Here is a 19,987-nt window from a genome sequence, read left to right as displayed (position 1 = left end):
GTCATATGCCTGAGACCACTGAAACACCCGTTGGGCCCGTACATTCATACTAACCTCCAGTCGGACAAGGATCTCACCTCCCAGTTTTTCATAGTCCAGGGCATCATCCCGACTGAGGTCCAGGTAGGCCTTCTGGGCATCTCCCGTCAGGAAGGGGGCCACCCCTTCGGCCCACTGGGAAAGCAGAAAGCTCTCCCGCTCTGCTGTTTGCTGGAACACGGTAAGGAAAGCCTCCAAATTGTCCTCAGGACTCATCTTCCTCAGTACTGACCAGACTTTGTACCGGGCCTCAGAATGGATCGGGGTCGCTGGTGAGGGTGCCTCTCGCAGAGCAGCAATCTGTTGCAGGATCAGCTCATTTGTTTTCTGCTGCTGCTGATACAGCAGCTGCTGCTGATTGTGCTGCTGCAATTGGAGCTGCTTCTGCTGCCGTTGCTGCTGCTCCTGCTGCCATTGCTCTTGTTGTTGCCGCTGGAACTGCAGTTGCTGCTCTTGCTGTTGCCACTGCTCTTGCTGCTGTTGCTCTTGTTGCCACTGCTACTGCACCTGCTTCTCTTGCTGCTGCCGCTGAAACTGCAGCTGTTGCTGCTGCCTGAGGGCCAACTGCTTGAGTATTTCCTCCATCTTTTCAGCAGGCTTGAGCTGTAGCATTGCAGGCTTAATTACTGACATGCAGCGGGCTTTGGGTATGCTTCAGTTTCTTACACTGCCCACATTCTCCAACCATATGTGGTGCAGAGGGATGGGTGCAGTATGACAGACAGGCAGGGACCACAGGAAAGTTCAAAACAAAGTATCTTTAATGTCCAACGTACTCACAAATGAAAGACAAATTGTATCCTCCGGATGGCAGCCGGGAATGAAAGCAGTCCATATCCAAGACTGGTTGCTGTGGGTGACTGCACCACCGAGCTACGCTGGGGGGGTTAGTGCCAGGCATTCTGGCTACGTGTTACTCCACACAGACTGAGCTTTGCAGAACCACTTGGCCATTTTCTTCCGGACTGTGCCCGTCGCTGATTGGTCGTGGCTTTTTTTCCGCGACCAATCAGCGACTTGGATTTCCTTGACAGACAGAGGCCGCGACCAATGAATATCCGTGACAGACAGACAGAAGGACAGAAAGACGGAAGTGACCCTTAGACAATTATATAGTAGATTAGCACAGTGCTTGTGTAGCTTACTGTGCATGTACTAAATACTGTTCTGTGTATTTATATCTATTCTATTATGTCGGGTGACGTTGTGATTTCACTGTACGCAGCAGATGCATTGCTGGCTTTTGAAAGGACATGGGGGAATCGATCTCCTTTTTTTCCAAAAGGAACTTATTTATATAAAAAAAAAAGTACAGTAAACTACACACACAAAGCACTGATTATATATCTCACTCACATATTTTTATCTATCTTTTTGTCTCTTTTTGTCTCTCTCTCTCTCTATATATTTATATACCTTGAAGAATATTTCCTTCGAAAACTATGTGTAAATTACATAGAGACTTGCTCTATGTAAAATCTCATGTTAAAATGGTGTTGCAATCGGATCGCATTCACATGTAAATCAGATGCTGGGTGTTAAAATCGGAATGTACTTGATTGCATGACACTCGTCAGACTTTTCTGGACCAAACTTTTTTTTCACGGTGATGGGTATGAGTCCAGAACCTGATATCCAGTATATTCAGGCAATTGCAAAAGTCTTAAAAAATAAGGCTATATTCACATACAGCGTTTTTGCAGTGTTTTTTGCTGCTTTTTTATGCAAATTGAAAGCTACTTTTCACAGTACCAGCAAAAGCTATGATATTTCAGAAATCTCTTGCACGTGCATGTTTTTTTCCTGACTAAATTTGAGAACTTCAGCATTTTAGAAACCTGCAGCATGTCAATTCTTTCAGCATTTTTGCAGCTTTTTTAAGTCATAAACAGAAATGAAAAAGTGCAAAAATGATGCAAAAATGCAACAAATGTTTTTGCAGCATTTTTGGCTAATAAACATAATTTTATTAAATTTAATCTATAGACAAATGTCCCATTCCCGACATGTGCATTTCCACTTGACGGCCGAAGGTGCGGCAGTGCCTTATGCATCAGAAATCAGTGGAGCTTTGTTTACTGAGTAATTCATGAGAAAATAGTATATATAAGGGCTCATACTCACTTGCGAGCAAAACGGACGAGTGCAATCCCATAAAAAAAAAAAAATCGGATTGCACTCGGACCAATGTTATTCATCTCATTTGCGATTATTTTCTCAGCTGAAATCGGACTGAGAAAAAAAATCGCAGCATGATGCGAGTCTCGCCAATGCAAGTCAATGGGTGCGAGAAAAAACGTATTGCATACGGATGTCATACGGATGTAAAACGAATGGTGCGATTAAAAATCGCATTGAACTTGCATGACAATCGCATAGTTTGCATCCAATTTTTTTGGTCCAGATTACGGACCGTTTTTTTTTCTAGCAAGTGGGTATGAGCCCTAAGGAACTACAAGTTACAGAATAGCGTTGTGCTCAAAAGTTTACATACTCCGGCAGAATATTTGCTTTCTTGGGTTGTCACTATGATTTAGAAAAAGAAAACACAGTAGTTTGACATTAAATAGCTTCACCCAACCGCTAACCATGAGTGGAGAAAAAGTTTTGGTGCTATCATTCATTTTCACTGAAAAAAGGCCAAGTAAGCAAAAATTCTGCTGGGGTATGTAAACTTTTGCGTTCAACTGTATGTGGTGGAGATGTGTCAGACGTGATATTGGGGCAGTCAAATAGTTGAAAGTTGTAATGTGTACCCAGCCATATTTGCCCTGTGTAATTCCTTACAGAAAACGTTCAACTGCAAACTGATGCTTGTTCCATGCTTAAGCCTTGCGTGTGTATTTTTATGTACTTGTGTTTATTTAAATAAATGAATTAATTGGTGTGGGTCCCCCTTATTTTTATTAACCAACTGAGGGAAATCAGACAGCAGGAGCTGGTGTTATTATTCTGGAAAAGGGCCAATATCCATAAAGGTTCCCAGCCAATTAATAACAGCTCACAACTGTCTGCCTAGCCTTTACTGGTTATTAAAATGGGGGGGGGGGGGGAGGGAGATTATGTGGGGTCCACCTATTTTTAATAACCAGCAAAGGCTAAACAGAGAGCTGTAGGCTGATCTTTATATGCTGGGAAGGGGCCATGGACATTGGCCCCCTCCCAGACTAATAACCAGCCCACAGCAGCTTCAGAAATATGAAAGCGTATGAAAACTCACCACACATACTGGAGACACTGACTCGTAAAAAGGAACCTTACACAATGCACCAGTATGGATACTTCTGATACAATGTCTTTCCAGAAATTGGACTTATCCTTTGGTCTTATTCCAGATCCCTTTGTGCAGGAATATTATCTGTCTTCCAATTAAAATAAAATGTCAATTTAAAAATATATGTGATTTACCGTATGAATATAATAGCAATATTAATGCATTGAATGGTCCTCTAAAGGAGTTAAAGGACACTATTCATGTTCCACAGTTTTGTTCACTGCCACTGAACAATGTCTTCATAACGATGTCTTCATACTGATAATTTGCATGATATTTGTGTTATCGTAGTCTGTTATTATGGCATGATGGATGGTTTATAATAGAACCTTGACTTGTGTTAGCAACAGTGATTTGTACTGCTTTTTGTGGGTAAATAATAGTCAGGATTGCCCTCTTGTGGTCAGAATGGTCAGTGTTTTTCAGCTATTCCTAATTCACAGCTCATGAACATAGCTGTGTTTCTTGTGAAAAAAAAGCAGGATTACTCACCGGTAATGCTCTTTAAGGCTGGTTTCACACTTGCGTTTTCATCTGCAGCGTTTTTACCGCAAAAAAAGCATGCGTTTTTTCCCCCTATCTTTAACATTAAAAACGCATGCGTTTTTTTGTATACGGGTTTGGTCGCGTTTATGAACGCATGCGTTTTTTTTCTGCATGCGTTCATCTGCAGAAATGCAACATGTAGTAATTTTTGCGGCTTTTTTTGCCGCAAAAAAAGCATGCGTTTTTTCGTGGCAAAAAAAACCTATTGATGTCTATGTAAACGCATGCGTTTTTAAGCACATGCGTTTGTTTGCGTTAAAAACGCATGCATTTTTATTTAAAAAAAACAGAAAACACACTGATATGCCACCCCCCACCATAAAGGTGATAAAGGGATCCTAACCCTAACCATAAAGGGATCCTAACCCTAACCCTAAAGAGATCCTAACCCTATCCCTAACCCTACCCCTAACCCTACCCCTAACCCTAAAGGGATCCTAACCCTAACCCTAAAGGGATCCTAACCCTAACCCTAATCCCTTTAGGGTTAGGGTTAGGATCCCTTTAGGCTTAAGGTTAGGGGTAGGGTTAGGGTTAGGATCCCTTTAGGGTTAGGGTTATGAACCCTACCCCTAACCCTACCCCTAACCGTAACCCTAACTATTTCTGTTTATAGTGGGTTTTTTACTTTATTTTGATGATTGGCAGCTGTCACACATTTCTCAGCATGCGTTTAAAAAATGCAAACGCATGAAAAAACGCATGTAAACGCGTCAAAACGCCGTGTTTTTTCACCACATGCAAAAACGCATGCGTCAAAAAAACGCAGTGTTTGCACGCATTTACATGCGTTTTTTCACCATGCGTTTTTTTTTAAAACGCATGCATTTTGAAACGCAAGTGTGAATCCAGCCTTAGTGAGTCCACGACAGCACCCTACTGAAGAGAGGGATCCGCCCCACAGGAACAGGAAACCTACAGAAAGATAAAAGGGGGCGGTCCGCCTCTCCTCCTCAGTTTTGATTTTAGAGTACCCGGAGGACCGCCAATGTTAGGCAAATATCATTATTTAAATTCAAACTTATTTGCTCTATGTTAGGTAAGAGGAATTTTACTTATTAGTATACACTATATTAACCTAGGGAGGGATGTGAGAGGGTGCTGTTGTGGACTCACTAAAAGAGCATTACCGGTGAGTAATCCGGCTTTTTACCCTACTGGAGATTTTCCAGAGACAATCACCTAGGGAGGGACCACCGTGCAGAGGACAGTCCTGCCAAAGTCTAGGTAAGAAGTTGATGATAGGTCAAGCCTATAGTGGTTATAGAAGGTAGAAGGATCTGACCAAGTTGCCTCCTTACATATAGTTTCAATTAGGACGTCTCCTCTTTCGGCCCCGGAGGATGCCATAGCTCTGGTAGAGTACGCTGTTATGCCTTCCGGAGGGTTTTCTTTCCTCGCGGAATAAGCCAGTCTGATAGACTCCCTGATCCACCGGGATAAGGTGCTTTTTGTGACTCCATGGCCTTTCTTGTGACCCTAGAAGGATGTGAACGGGATTTATCCTTTTGCAAGCTGTGATAAATCGGGATACCCATCTATTACCTGCAACGCTATAGCCATAGAGGGCCCCTAGTGCTGACACGTGAACTTTTAGCGTATTTACAGCTAACCCTAGTTCCCTCCCTTTTTGAAGGAATTCCAAGATAGACTGTATTGGAATTTCTGAAGTGTTGGGAGATGTATGGAATTGTAAGAATTTATTCCAAATTTTTGTATATATTTTTGTAATGGAATGTTTTCTACTTTGGAGGAGTGTGTCAATCAATCCCTCCGAGAACCCCCTTAATTCTAGCATTTGCCTTTCAAATTCCAGGCCGTCAGATGAAGATTGTTCACCTGAGGGTGGAAAAATGGCCCCTGGAAGAGAAGGTTGGGTATCGAGGGGAGGACCCAAGGATCTGAGACCGACATGGTTTGTAGGCACGAGAACAAAGGCCTTTTGGGCCAGAATGGAGCATTTGAGGATGACCCCATAGGGATACTATCTCTTGGAAGACATGATGATTTAGACACCATTCTCCCTGTCTCAAGGTGTGTCGACTTAAGAAGTCTGCCTGCTGGTTGCTTTCTCCCTTTATGTGAAGCGCAGTAAGGGATGATAGATGTTTTTCTGCTAGATCCAAGATTTCCCCAGCAGAAGACATCAGAGTCTCTGATCGAGTACCTCCTTGTCTGTTTAGGTATGTGTTGTGAATTCTGTTGTCAAGCTCCCTCCTGTGGTCATGAATGGTACTTCGGCTGGTTCTGTCCATGGGCTTCCTCTGGTGGCTGTGAGTGGAGCTGCTGCTTCTGAGTTTCCTTCCACAGGTGACGAGGTTAATTCGTTAGCTGGCTGCTCTATTTAACTCCACTTAGATCATTGCTCCATGCCACCTGGCAATGTTCCAGTATTGGTCTAGTTCACTCCTGGATCGTTCTTGTGACCTGTCTTCCCAGCAGAAGCTATGTTCCTGCTTGTTTTTCTTTAGTTTGCTATTTTTCTGTCCAGCTTGCTATTTTGATTTTTGTCTTGCTTGCTGGAAGCTCTGGGACGCAGAGGGAGCGCCTCCGCACCGTGAGTCGGTGCGGAGGGTCTTTTGCGCCCTCTGCGTGGTCTTTTTGCAGTTTTTTGTGCTGACCGCAAAGTTACCTTTCCTATCCTCAGTCTGTTCAGTAAGTCGGGCCTCACTTTGCTAAATCTATTTCATCTCTGTGTTTGTATTTTCATCTTTACGCACAGTCATTATATGTGGGGGGCTGCCTTTTCCTTTGGGGAATTTCTCTGAGGCAAGGTAGGCTTTATTTTTCTATCTTCAGGGCTAGCTAGTTCCTTAGGCTGTGTCGAGTTGCATAGGGAGCGTTAGGAGCAATCCACGGCTATTTCTAGTGTGTGTGATAGGATTAGGGATTGCAGTCAGCAGAGTTCCCACGTCTCAGAGCTCGTCCTATATTATTTGTAACTATCAGGTCATTCCGTGTGCTCTTAACCACCAGGTCCATTATTGTCCTTACCACCAGGTCATAACAGGTATGCAACTGTGGTGGTGTTGTTGGAAAGCATTCTGACGTCTTTTCCCCGGAGCTGTGGGAGAAAATGATATAAGGCGTATTTTTCTGCATTTAATTCTTTAAGGTTAGATGAGTTGTGGTATTCTTCCGTGTTCCATAACCCTTGGCAGAATTTACTTCCCATATGGGCGCCCCATCCATGAGGACTAGCATCAGTGGTTATAGTATGAGATGGTGTTATTACCCATGGAACACCATTCATCAAATGGTTAGAATCTAGCCACCATGTTAAGGAAGTTAAAACTTCCTGGGACAAAATTATTTTTGCATTCAGGTGACCAAGTAGTCGTCTTTCCTCCTGGAGAATTTGGTGTTGAAGTGCCCGTGTATGGTATTGTGCCCATTGGACTGCAGGGGTACATGAAATAAGAGATCCTAGCAACGACATTGCTATCATTAAGGACATGTGTGGGTTATCTATGGCAGCTGTGACTTTATGTCTGATGAGTGATACTTTTACCTAAGGAAGAAGACACTTTTGGGTTATGGAGTCTAGATGAAACCCCAGAAACGCTTGGAGAGAAAGTGGAGTAAGTCTGGATTTGTTGATATTGATGATCCAGCCTAGAGTAGAGATGAAATTGCGTGAGCTAAACGGTCAGTGCATTGAGAAACTGAATTTCCGATGACTAAAAAGTAATCTAAGTAGGGCACAATTAATGTCTCTTTTTGGCGAAGATAAGCCATCACCTCTAGAATTACTTTGGTGAAGATCCTTGGCGCTGTTGAGAGGCCAAAGGGCATAGCTGCATACTGGAAATGATGAATCTTGCCTTCGATTGTTACCGCTACCCTGAAGAATTTCTGGTATCTGTCATGGATAGGGAGATGGTAATAAGCATCTTTTAGATCAATGCCCCCCATCATACAGTTTGGAAAAAGTAGCTTTATGGTGGATCTAATAGATTCCATTTTAAACGTATCGTTCTTAACAAATGAATTAAGCTTTTTCAGGTTTATGATTGTCCTAAATGAACCATCAGGTTTGCAAATCAAGAATAAGGGGGAATAGAATCCCCTACCTTCCTGCCCTTCAGGAACCTGGACTAAAACCCGTTTTGATAATAGAGTTTGGATTTCAACCTCAAGGGCCTTTTGTTGTATAGGCAAGCTGAGGGATGTTATTATATAGGATTCGTGGGGAGAGTGAGAGAATTGTAATTTTATTCCATCTTTGATTATATTTAAAATCCACAAACCGGTTGTTATCTTTTCCCACTGAGTGGGGAAAAATTTTAATCTGCCCCCTACTGGAGTGGTTATATCATCAGTATTTGTTTTCTTTTGGGGGGTTGGGTCTTCTGAACATGGTACCTCTCTGTTTGTCTTCTTTAGTGGTCCATGTTGTCCACCTGTCCGTTTGCCTTCTTTTGCCAAACGGCCTTCTCTTAACCCCTTCATGACCCAGCCTATTTTGACCTTAATGACCTGGCTGTTTTTTGCAATTCTGACCAGTGTCCCTTTATGAGGTAATAACTCAGGAACACTTCAACGGATCCTAATGGTTCTGAGATTGTTTTTTCTTGACATACTGGGCTTCATGATAGTGGTAAATTTGGATCGATAATTTTTGCGTTTATTTGTGAAAAAATGGAAATTTGGCAAAAATTTTGAAAATGTCTCAATTTTAACATTTTGAATTTTTATTCTGTTAAACGAGAGAGTTATGTGACACAAAATAGTTAATAAATAATATTACCATATGTCTACTTTACATCAGCACACTTTTGGAAACAAATTTTTTTTATCTAGGAAGTTATAAGGGTTAAAATTTGACTAGTGATTTCTCATTTTTACGACGAAATTTACAAAACCATTTTTTTAGGGACCACCTCACATTTTAAGTCCGTTTGAGGGGTCTATATGGCTGAAAATACCTAAACGTGACACCATTCTAAAAACTGCACCCCTCAAGGTGCTCAAAACCACTTTCAAGAAGTTTATTAAGCCTTCAGGTGCTTCACAGCAGCAGAAGCAACATGGAAGGAAAAAATGAACATTTAACTTTTTAGTCACAAAAATGATCTTTTAGCAACAATTTTTTTATTTTCCCAAGGGTAAAAGGAGAAACTGGACCCCAAAAGTTATTGTACAATTTGTCCTGAGTACACCGATACCTCATATATGGAGGGGAACCACTGTTTGGGCACACGACAGGGCTTGGAAGGGAAGGAGCGCCATTTGACTTTTTCAATGAAAAATTGGCTCCAATCTTTAGCGGACACCATGTCGCGTTTGGAGAGCCCCTGTGTGCCTAAACATTGTAGCTCCCCCACAAGTGACACCATTTTGGAAACTAGACCCCCCAAGGAGCTTGTCTAAATGCATAGTGAGCACTTTGAACCCCCAGGTGCTTCACAAATTGATCCGTAAAAATGAAAAAGTACTTTTTTTTCACAAAAAAATTTTTTAGCCTCAATTTTTTCATTTTCACATGGGCAACAGGATAAAATGGATCCTAAAATGCTGGGCAATTTCTCCTGAGTACACCAATACCTCTAATGTGGACACAAACCACTGTTTGTGCACACGGCAAGGCTCGGAAGGGAAGGAGCGCCATTTGACTTTTGAATGAAAACTTAGCGCCAATCGATAGCGGACACCATGTCACATTTGGAGAGCCCCTGTGTGCCTAAACATTGGAGCTCACCCACAAGTGACCCCATTTTTGAAACTAGACCTCCCATGGAACTAATCTATATGTGTGGTGAGCACTTTAAACCCCCAAGTGCTTCACAGAAGTTTATAACGCAGAGCCATGAAAATAAAAAATCATTTTTCTTTCCTCAAAAATTATTTTTTAGCAAGCAATTTTTTATTTTCACAAGGGTAACAGGAGAAATTGGACCCCAAAATTTGTTGCCCATTTTGTGCTGAGTACTCTGATGCCACATATGTGGGGGTAAACCACTGTTTGGGCACAAGTCGAGGCTCGGAAGGGAAGCAGTGATGTTTTGAAATGCAGACTTTGATGGAATGGTCTGCGGGCGTCACGTTGCATTTGCAGAGCCCCTGATGTACCTAAACAGTAGAAACCGCCCACAAGTGACCCCATTTTGGAAACTAGACCCCCCAAGGAACTTATCTAGATATGTGGTGAGCACTTTGAACCCCCAAGTGTGTCACAGAAGTTTACAACGCAGAGCCGTGAAATTAAAAAAATCATTTTTCTTTCCTCAAAAATTATGTTTTAGCAAGCAATTTTTTATTTTCACAAGGGTAACAGGAGAAATTAGACCCCAATAGTTGTTGCCCAGTTTGTCCTGAGTATGCTGGTACCCCATATGTGGGGGTAAACCACTGTTGCACGTCGGGGCTCGGAAGGGAGGGAGCACTGTCATGATCCCAATGGCAGGGGATCACTAAAGGACAAGCACAGATACAAACAAGCTCTAGGGCGATGGAACCTGAGCTGACCGTGACCCTGAACCTAACACACAAATAAAAGTAGCCGGGGAACGTGCCTACGATGATCCTAGACGTCTCGCTCCAGCCGAAGATCTAACTTCCCCTATTAGAAGAAACACAGACCTCTCTTGCCTCCAGAGAAATACCCCACAGAAATAGCAGCCCCCCACATATAATGACGGTGAAATGAGAGGAAAGCACATACGCAGTATGAAAACCGTTTCAGCAAAATGAGGCCCGCTAAAGCTAGATAGCAGAGGATACAAAAGTGAACTGCGCGGTCAGCGAAAAACCCTTCAAAAGACCATCCTGAAATTACTTGAACTCATGTGCCAACTCATGGTACATGAGGAGCAATTTCAGCCCACTAGAGCAACCAGCAGCAAAGAATCACATATCTGCAGGCTGGACTAAAAAACCAAATAAAGCAAAACACCAAAACAGGAAAATCCAAACTTAGCTTGACCAGAAGGTTCTAGGAGCGGGGAGCAGAGGTAACAAGACACACTGGATACATTGATAACCGGCGAGGAAATGCCAGCAAAGCCAGGTTAAATAGGAAACTCCCATATCCTGATGGAACAGGTGGAACCCAGAGACCCAGGAAAGACAAGTCACCCAGTACCATCAGTAACCACCAGAGGGAGCCCAAAAACAGAACTCACAACAGTACCCCCCCTTGAGGAGGGGTCACCGAACCCTCACGAGAACCACCAGGGCGACCAGGATGAGCCCTATGAAAAGCGCGAACCAAATCATCAGCATGAACATCCGAGGCAACCACCCAAGAATTATCCTCCTGACCATAACCCTTCCACTTGACCAAATACTGGAGTTTCCGTCTGGAAACACGAGAATCCAAGATCTTCTCCACAACATACTCCAATTCTCCCTCCACCAGCACTGGAGCAGGAGGCTCAAGCGAAGGAACAACAGGTACCTCATACTTCCGCAACAACGACCGATGGAACACATTATGAATAGCAAACGATGCCGGGAGATCCAAACGAAACGACACAGGGTTAAGAATTTCCAAGATCCTATAGGGACCGATGAACCGAGGCTTGAACTTAGGAGAAGAGACCTTCATAGGAACAAAACGAGAAGACAACCACACCAAGTCCCCAACAAGAAGTCGAGGACCCACGCGGCGACGGCGATTAGCAAACTGCTGAGCCTTCTCCTGGGACAACTTCAAATTGTCCACCACATGACTCCAAATCCGATGCAACCTATCCACCACCATGTCCACTCCAGGACAATCAGAAGGTTCCACCTGACCAGAGGAAAAACGAGGATGAAACCCCGAATTACAAAAGAAAGGAGAAACCAAGGTAGCAGAACTAGCCCGATTATTAAGGGCAAACTCGGCCAGCGGCAAAAAGGTAACCCAGTCATCCTGATCAGCAGAAACAAAACACCTTAAATAAGTTTCCAAGGTCTGATTAGTTCGTTCAGTCTGGCCATTCGTCTGAGGATGGAATGCAGACGAAAAGGACAAATCAATGCCCATCTTAGCACAGAACGTCCGCCAAAATCTAGACACAAACTGGGATCCCCTGTCAGAAACGATGTTCTCAGGAATCCCAAACGAACCACATTCTGAAAAAACAGAGGGACCAACTCAGAGGAGGAAGGTAACTTAGGCAAGGGTACCAGATGAACCATTTTAGAAAAGCGATCACACACAACCCAGATGACGGACATTTTTTGCGAGACAGGGAGATCCGAAATAAAGTCCATGGAAATGTGCGTCCAAGGCCTCTTCGGGATAGGCAAAGGTGACAACAATCCACTGGCCCGAGAACAGCAAGGCTTAGCCCGAGCACAAACCTCACAAGACTGCACAAAAGAACGCACATCCCTCGACAAGGAAGGCCACCAAAAAGACCTGGCCACCAAGTCTCTAGTACCAAATATTCCAGGATGACCTGCCAACGCAGAAGAATGGACCTCGGAGATGACTCTACTGGTCCAATTATCCGGAACAGTCTCTCAGGCGGACAACGATCAGGTTTACCCGCCTGAAACTCCTGCAAAGCACGTCGCAAGTCTGGGGAGACAGCAGACAAAATCACCCCATCCCTAAGGATACCAGAGGGCTCAGAATTTCCAAGGGAGTCAGGCACAAAACTCCTAGAAAGAGCATCCGCCTTCACATTCTTTGAACCTGGCAGGTATGAAACCACAAAATTGAAACGAGAGAAAAACAGTGACCAACGAGCCTGTCTAGGATTCAGACGCCTGGCAGACTCAAGGTAAATCAAATTTTTGTGATCAGTCAAGACCACCACACGATGTCTAGCACCCTCTAGCCAATGACGCCACTCCTCAAATGCCCACTTCATGGCCAAAAGTTCCATATTACCAACATCATAATTCCGCTCAGCCGTCGAAAACTTTCTAGAAAAAAACGCGCATGGCTTCATCACTGAGCCATCGGAGCTTCTCTGTGACAAAACCGCCCCCGCTCCAATCTCGGAAGCATCAACCTCAACCTGAAAAGGGAGCGAAACATCTGGCTGACGCAACACAGGAGCAGAAGAAAACCGGCGCTTAAGTTCCTGAAAGGCCTCCACAGCCGCAGGAGACCAATTAGCAACATCAGCACCCTTCTTAGTCAAATCCGTCAAAGGCTTAACAACACTAGAAAAATTAGTTATAAAACGACGATAGAAATTAGCAAAGCCCAAGAACTTCTGTAGACTCTTAAGAGATGTAGGCTGCGTCCAGTCACAAATAGCCTGAACCTTGACGGGATCCATCTCAATAGTAGAAGGGGAAAAAATATACCCCAAGAAAGAAATCTTCTGGACTCCAAAGAGACACTTTGAGCCTTTTACAAACAAGGAATTGGCCCGCAGGACCTGAAACACCTTCCTGACCTGCTGAACATGAGACTCCCAGTCATCAGAAAAAACCAAAATATCATCCAAATACACAATCATAAATTTATCCAGATATTCACGGAAAATATCGTGCATAAAGGACTGGAAGACTGAAGGAGCATTAGAAAGTCCGAAAGGCATTACCAAATACTCAAAATGGCCCTCAGGCGTATTAAATGCGGTTTTCCACTCATCACCTTGCTTTATTCGTATAAGATTATACGCACCCCGAAGATCAATCTTAGTGTACCATTTAGCCCCCTTAATGCGAGCAAACAAATCAGTCAACAATGGCAAAGGATACTGATATTTTACGGTAATCTTATTCAAAAGACGATAATCTATACAAGGCCTCAAGGAACCATCTTTTTTGGCCACGAAAAAAAAACCTGCTCCCAAAGGGGACAAAGATGGACGGATATGTCCCTTTTCCAAGGACTCCTTAACATAATCCCGCATAGCAGTATGCTCTGGCACTGACAGATTGAACAAACGACCTTTAGGAAATTTACTGCCTGGAATTAAATTTATTGCACAATCGCAATCCCTGTGAGGAGGAAGCGAACTGAGCTTAGGCTCCTCAAAAACATCCCGATAGTCAGACAAAAACACAGGAATCTCAGAAGGAGTAGATGAAGCGATAGAAATCGGAGGTGCATCATCATGAACCCCCTGACAACCCCAGCTTAACACAGACATCGATTTCCAGTCAAGGACTGGATTATGAGTTTGTAACCATGGCAGACCAAGCACTAGGACATCATGCAAATTATACAGTACCAGGAAGCGAATCACCTCCTGATGAACAGGAGTCATACGCATGGTCACTTGTGTCCAGTACTGAGGTTTATTCATAGCCAAAGGTGTAGAGTCAATTCCCTTCAAAGGAATAGGGACTTCCAGAGGCTCCAGACTAAACCCACAGCGATTGGCAAATGACCAATCCATAAGACTCAGGGCAGCGCCTGAATCCACATAGGCATCGACGGAAATGGATGATAATGAACAAATCAGAGTCACAGACAGAATGAACTTAGACTGTAAAGTACTAATGGCAACAGACTTATCAACCTTTTTTGTGCGTTTAGAGCATGCTGATATAACATGAGCTGAATCACCACAATAAAAGCACAACCTTTTTTTCCGCCTATAATTTTGCCGTTCACTTCTGGACTGAATTCTATCACATTGCATTATCTCAGGTGACGGTTCAGACGACACCGCCAAATGATGCACAGGTTTGCGCTCCCGTAAACGCCGATCAATCTGAATAGCCATAGTCATAGACTCATTCAGACCAGTAGGCGCAGGGAACCCCACCATAACATCTTTAATGGCCTCAGAAAGGCCATCTCTGAACTTTGCAGCCAGGGCGCCCTCATTCCACTGAGTAAGCACCGACCACTTCCGAAATTTTTGACAAATTTCTGCTTCATCTTGCCCCTGAGAGAGGGCCAACAAAGCTTTTTCAGCCTGAATCTCTTGGTTAGGTTCCTCATAGAGCAAACCCAATGCCAGAAAAAACGCATCCGCATTAAGCAACGCAGGGTCCCCTGGTGCCAATGCAAATGCCCAATCCTGAGGGTCACCCCGCAGGAAAGATATAATAATCTTGACTTGCTGAGCAGGGTCTCCAGAGGAGCGAGATTTCAAAGAAAGAAACAACTTGCAATTGTTCCTAAAATTCAGAAAACGAGATCTATCTCCAGAAAAAAACTCTGGGACAGGAATTCTAGGTTCAGACATAGGAGCATGTACAACAAAATCCTGTATATTTTGAACCTTAGCGGCAAGATTATTCAGGCTGGAAGCCAAACTCTGGACGTCCATGATAAACAGCTGGGATCAGAGCCATTCAAAGATTAAGAGGAGGAGGAAGTAGCCAGGCTGCAATAAGGCTAGGCAGCAAACTCTGAGGGAAAGAGAAAAAAAAAAAAAAAACTTCCTCAGACTACTTATCCTCCTACTTCAGCCAATACAATTAACACTTTGTGGGCTGGTTATACTATCATGATCCCAATGGCAGGGGATCACTAAAGGACAAGCACAGATACAAACAAGCTCTAGGGCGATGGAACCTGAGCTGACCGCGACCCTGAACCTAACACACAAATAAAAGCCGGGGAACGTGCCTACGATGATCCTAGACGTCTCGCTCCAGCCGAAGATCTAACTTCCCCTATTAGAAGAAACACAGACCTCTCTTGCCTCCAGAGAAATACCCCACAGAAATAGCAGCCCCCCACATATAATGACGGTGAAATGAGAGGAAAGCACATACGCAGTATGAAAACAGTTTCAGCAAAATGAGGCCCGCTAAAGCTAGATAGCAGAGGATACAAAAGTGAACTGCGCGGTCAGCGAAAAACCCTTCAAAAAACCATCCTGAAATTACTTGAACACATGTGCCAACTCATGGTACATGAGGAGCAATTTCAGCCCACTAGAGCAACCAGCAGCAAAGAATCACATATCTGCAGGCTGGACTAAAAAACCAAATAAAGCAAAACACCAAAACAGGAAAATCCAAACTTAGCTTGACCAGAAGGTTCTAGGAGCAGGGAGCAGAGGTAACAAGACACACTGGATACATTGATAACCGGCGAGGAAATGCCAGCAAAGCCAGGTTAAATAGGAAACTCCCATATCCTGATGGAACAGGTGGAACCCAGAGACCCAGGAAAGACAAGTCACCCAGTACCATCAGTAACCACCAGAGGGAGCCCAAAAACAGAACTCACAACAGAGCACCATTTGACTTTTTGAATACAAGATTAGCTGGAATCAATGGTGGCGCCATGTTGCGTTTGGAGACCCCTGATGTGCCTAAACAGTGGAAACCCCTCAATCCTAACTCCAAAACTAGCCCCAACACACCCCTAACCCTAATCCTAACTCTAGCCATAACCCTAATCACAACCCTAACCCCAATACACCCCTAACCCTAATCCCAACCCTAATCCTAACCCTAATCACAACCCTAACCCTAACCCCAACACACACCTAACCATAACCCTAACCACAAGACTAATCTTAACCCTAATTCCAACCCTAGCCCTAATTCCAACCCTAACTCTAATTCCAACCCTAACCCTAAGGCTATGTGCCCACGTTGTGGATTCATGTGAGATTTTTCCGCACCATTTTTGAAAAATCCGCAGGTAAAAGGCATTGCGTTTTACCTGCAGATTTACTGCGGATTTCCAGTGTTTTTTGTGCGGATTTCACCAGCAGATTCCTATTGAGGAACAGGTGTAAACCGCTGCGGAATCCGGACAAAGAATTGACATGCTGTGGAAAATACAACTCAGCGTTGTCCGCGTGGTATTTTCCGCACCATGGGCACAGCGGATTTGGTTTTCCATAGGTTTACATGGTACTGTAAACCTGATGGAAAACTGCTACGAATCCGCTGCGGATCCGCAGCCAAATCTGCACCATGTGCACATAGCCTAATTCTAACCCTAACCCTAGTTCTAACCCTAATTCTAACCCTAACCCTAGCTCTAACCCTAGCTCTAACCATAGTGGGGAAAAAAAATATTTTCTTTATTTTATTATTGTCCCTACCTATGGGGATGATAAAGGGTGGGTTCATTTACTATTTTTTTTTATTTTGATCACTGTGATAGGTTTTGTACCTGCACATGTCTTCAAGGAGTACGGAGAGCCAGGACCAGCAATGTTGAAGGTGTCGAAGAAAAAGGACTTAGCTAGAGACCTGTTGCTCTGATCGTCCAAAATTGCATATAACTTGATTGCCTTATCCCGTTGGCTCGCTGGGAGTACTCTGACAAGACATATCTTCGAGCAGGATCTTCCTGCTACGAGTTCCTTGCAGATCTCTGTGCACTGAGAAGTGACCACTGGGGTGTCTATGTCAGTGTCCATCTGTTTTTCGGCAGACTCTTCTACTTGCGACAATACCCCTGAGGGTGGTCCAGGGTGTAAGGCCATGTTGTGCTCCACACTATTACATTCTGCGCATTTCACACTGGTTTCACAGTTCTTGGCGAAGTGTGAGGTCGTCGCGCAGCATCTGAAGCATATCTTGTTTTCCTTTAGGAAACTCTTACGGTCTTCTAGAGACTTCTCCCTGAAGGTTCTACATTTTAGTAGAGGATGAGGTTTCTTGTGTAGGGGGCAGTGTTTGCTGAGATCCTGCGGTTTGTCCTCTTCTGGACAGGACTTACTTGCCCTGTAAGGAAAACCTGTGGAGGTAACATTAGTTTTGTGGACTGCCACTGGTGTTTTACTGGGTTTTACACCAGAGGCAGTGGTACATGACATAGTGAAATCGAAACTGGGGTCATTTCTAACTTTAGCCTGCTGAGCAACAAAGTCTACAAACACCCTGAAAGGAGGAAACTGTACCTTATGAGCCTGTTTGTAACGGGACCCGTGACTGACCCACTTTTCTTGTAAGTTGTAAGGGAGTTTTTGGACAATTGGGTTGACACCTCTGGCAGTGTCCAGGAATGCCAACCCTGGTAGGTCACCTTCTGCCTGAGCAGCATGTACCTCCATTAACAAGTCGCTCAATTCACTGAGCTTTTGATAACCCTTATTTGCTATCTTGGGAAAATCATCAATTCTTTTATACAAAGCGTTTTCTATAGCTTCTATTGACCCATAGCATTTTTCGAGTCTCTTACACACCATACGAAGTCCTGTGTGTGGGTACTTTATGTTAATGTTCCTGATTCTTTTGGTGTGTTCAGCTGACTCGTTCCCAAGCCACTTTACCAGTAAATCTAACTCTTCACTACTGGAAAGTTCCAAGTCTCTGATGGCGTTCTGGAAGGAGGTTCGCCATGCTCTATAGCTCTCAGCTCGATCAATGAACTTTACAAGTCCCTTGGTCACCAGCTCCTGGCGGGTAAAGAACCTTGCAAAGTTCATAGTGGCTGACTCAGTGCCGACATGAGCTGGTGTGCTGTTGTCATGTGGTGTGTGTGGTGCGTCCTCTTACCTGGTGGGAGCTTCTGACTCAGGAAAGTCTGTATAAAACCGTTCCGAAGCGAAGGGTGTCCCTGTCAGTCTGGGAGGAGGCCGTACCTTCTGTTCTGCAAGATGGTAGTGGTGGTCAACGTCGTTTCGCGGTGTACCTTCCTGCTTCCAGTACGGCATTTGGAGGAAGGATCTCTGGTAATCTGTATAGGCTGGTTGGTGTAACGGATCGGCGTTATCGTCTATTCTAGAATGTTGGTGGACATATTCTGAGATACAAAAGAGAATAGTAAAACCAAAAACACTCAGTTTGAGAAAATGTTGCAGTAATCCGCAAGTGCTAGTAAAAGATGTAAAAAACAGGGTATTTGGTTGATACGTTTTTTGCAAAAAATGTATACTAAGCTGCTCTACCAATCTTCACGGTATACCCTTATCAGAGCAGTTCTAACTAATGTATGCAATCCCTATCTGATGTATTTAAAAACCTGATAATCTGTATATAACCTGTGTGAACAGGGTTCAGAGAGGAAAAATCCATGTGTGCATACAGGGTAGAACAGCTTTTGTGCAGATAGCCCAAGAGGAGTGGTGGAACTCCCCAGTCTTGTAGACACAAGAGAACAATTATGGAAACAGGAACACATGGGCTACTTGCACAGTGAACAAGTCTGTATAGGGATTGCATACATTAGTTAGGACTGCTCTGATAAGGGTATACCGTGAAGATTGGTAGAGCAGCTTAGTATACATTTTTTGCAAAAAACGTATCAACCAAATACCCTGTTTTTTACATCTTTTACTAGCACTTGCGGATTACTGCAACATTTTCTCAAACTGAGTGTTTTTGGTTTTACTATTCTCTTTTGTGTCTTCAGGTTTCTTGGTGGTGTGTGAACATGATCATACAGACTTGTTCACTGTGCAAGTAGCCCATGTGTTCCTGTTTCCATAATTGTTCTCTTGTGTCTACAAGACTGGGGAGTTCCACCACTCCTCTTGGGCTATCTGCACAAAAGCTGTTCTACCCTGTATGCACACATGGATTTTTCCTCTCTGAACCCTGTTCACACAGGTTATATACAGATTATCAGGTTTTTAACCCCTTCACCCCAAAGCCTGTTTTCACCTAAGTGACAGGGCCAATTTTTACAATTCTGACCATTGTTACTTTATGAGGTTATAACTCTGAAACGCTTCAACGGATCCTGGTGATTCTGACACTGTTTTCTCGTGACATATTGTACTTCATGATAGTGGTAAAACTTCTTCGATATGACTTGCATTTATTTGTGAAAAAAACAAAAATTTGTCGGAAATTATGAAAATTTAGCAATTTTCAAACTCTTAGTTTTTATGCCCTTAAATTAGAGAGTTATATCACATAATGTAGTTAATAAACAACATTTCCCACATGTCTGCTTTACATCAGCACAATTTTGGAAACATAATTTTTTTTTGTTAGGACGTTATAAGGGTTAAAAGTTGACCAGCGATTTCTCATTTTTGCAACAAAATTTGCAAAACCATTTTTTTACGGACCACCTCACACTTGAAGTGACTTTGAGGGGTCTATATGACAGAAAATGCCCAAAAGTGACACCATTCTAAAAACTGCACCCCTCAAGGTACTCAAAACCACATTCAAAAAGTTTATTAACCCTTCAGGTGCTTCACAGGAATTTTTTGAATGTTTAAAAAAATTGAACATTTAACTTTTTTTTCACAAAATTTTTACTTCAGGTCCAATTTGTTTCATTTTACCAAGGGTAACAGGAGAAATTGGACCACAAAAGTCGTTGTACAATTTGTCCTGAGTACGCCGATACCC

Source organism: Ranitomeya imitator, chromosome 3 (genome assembly GCF_032444005.1).
Source record: "Ranitomeya imitator isolate aRanImi1 chromosome 3, aRanImi1.pri, whole genome shotgun sequence".
Classification (NCBI taxonomy): Eukaryota; Metazoa; Chordata; class Amphibia; order Anura; family Dendrobatidae; genus Ranitomeya; species Ranitomeya imitator.
Note: the sequence above shows the minus strand (reverse complement) of the source record.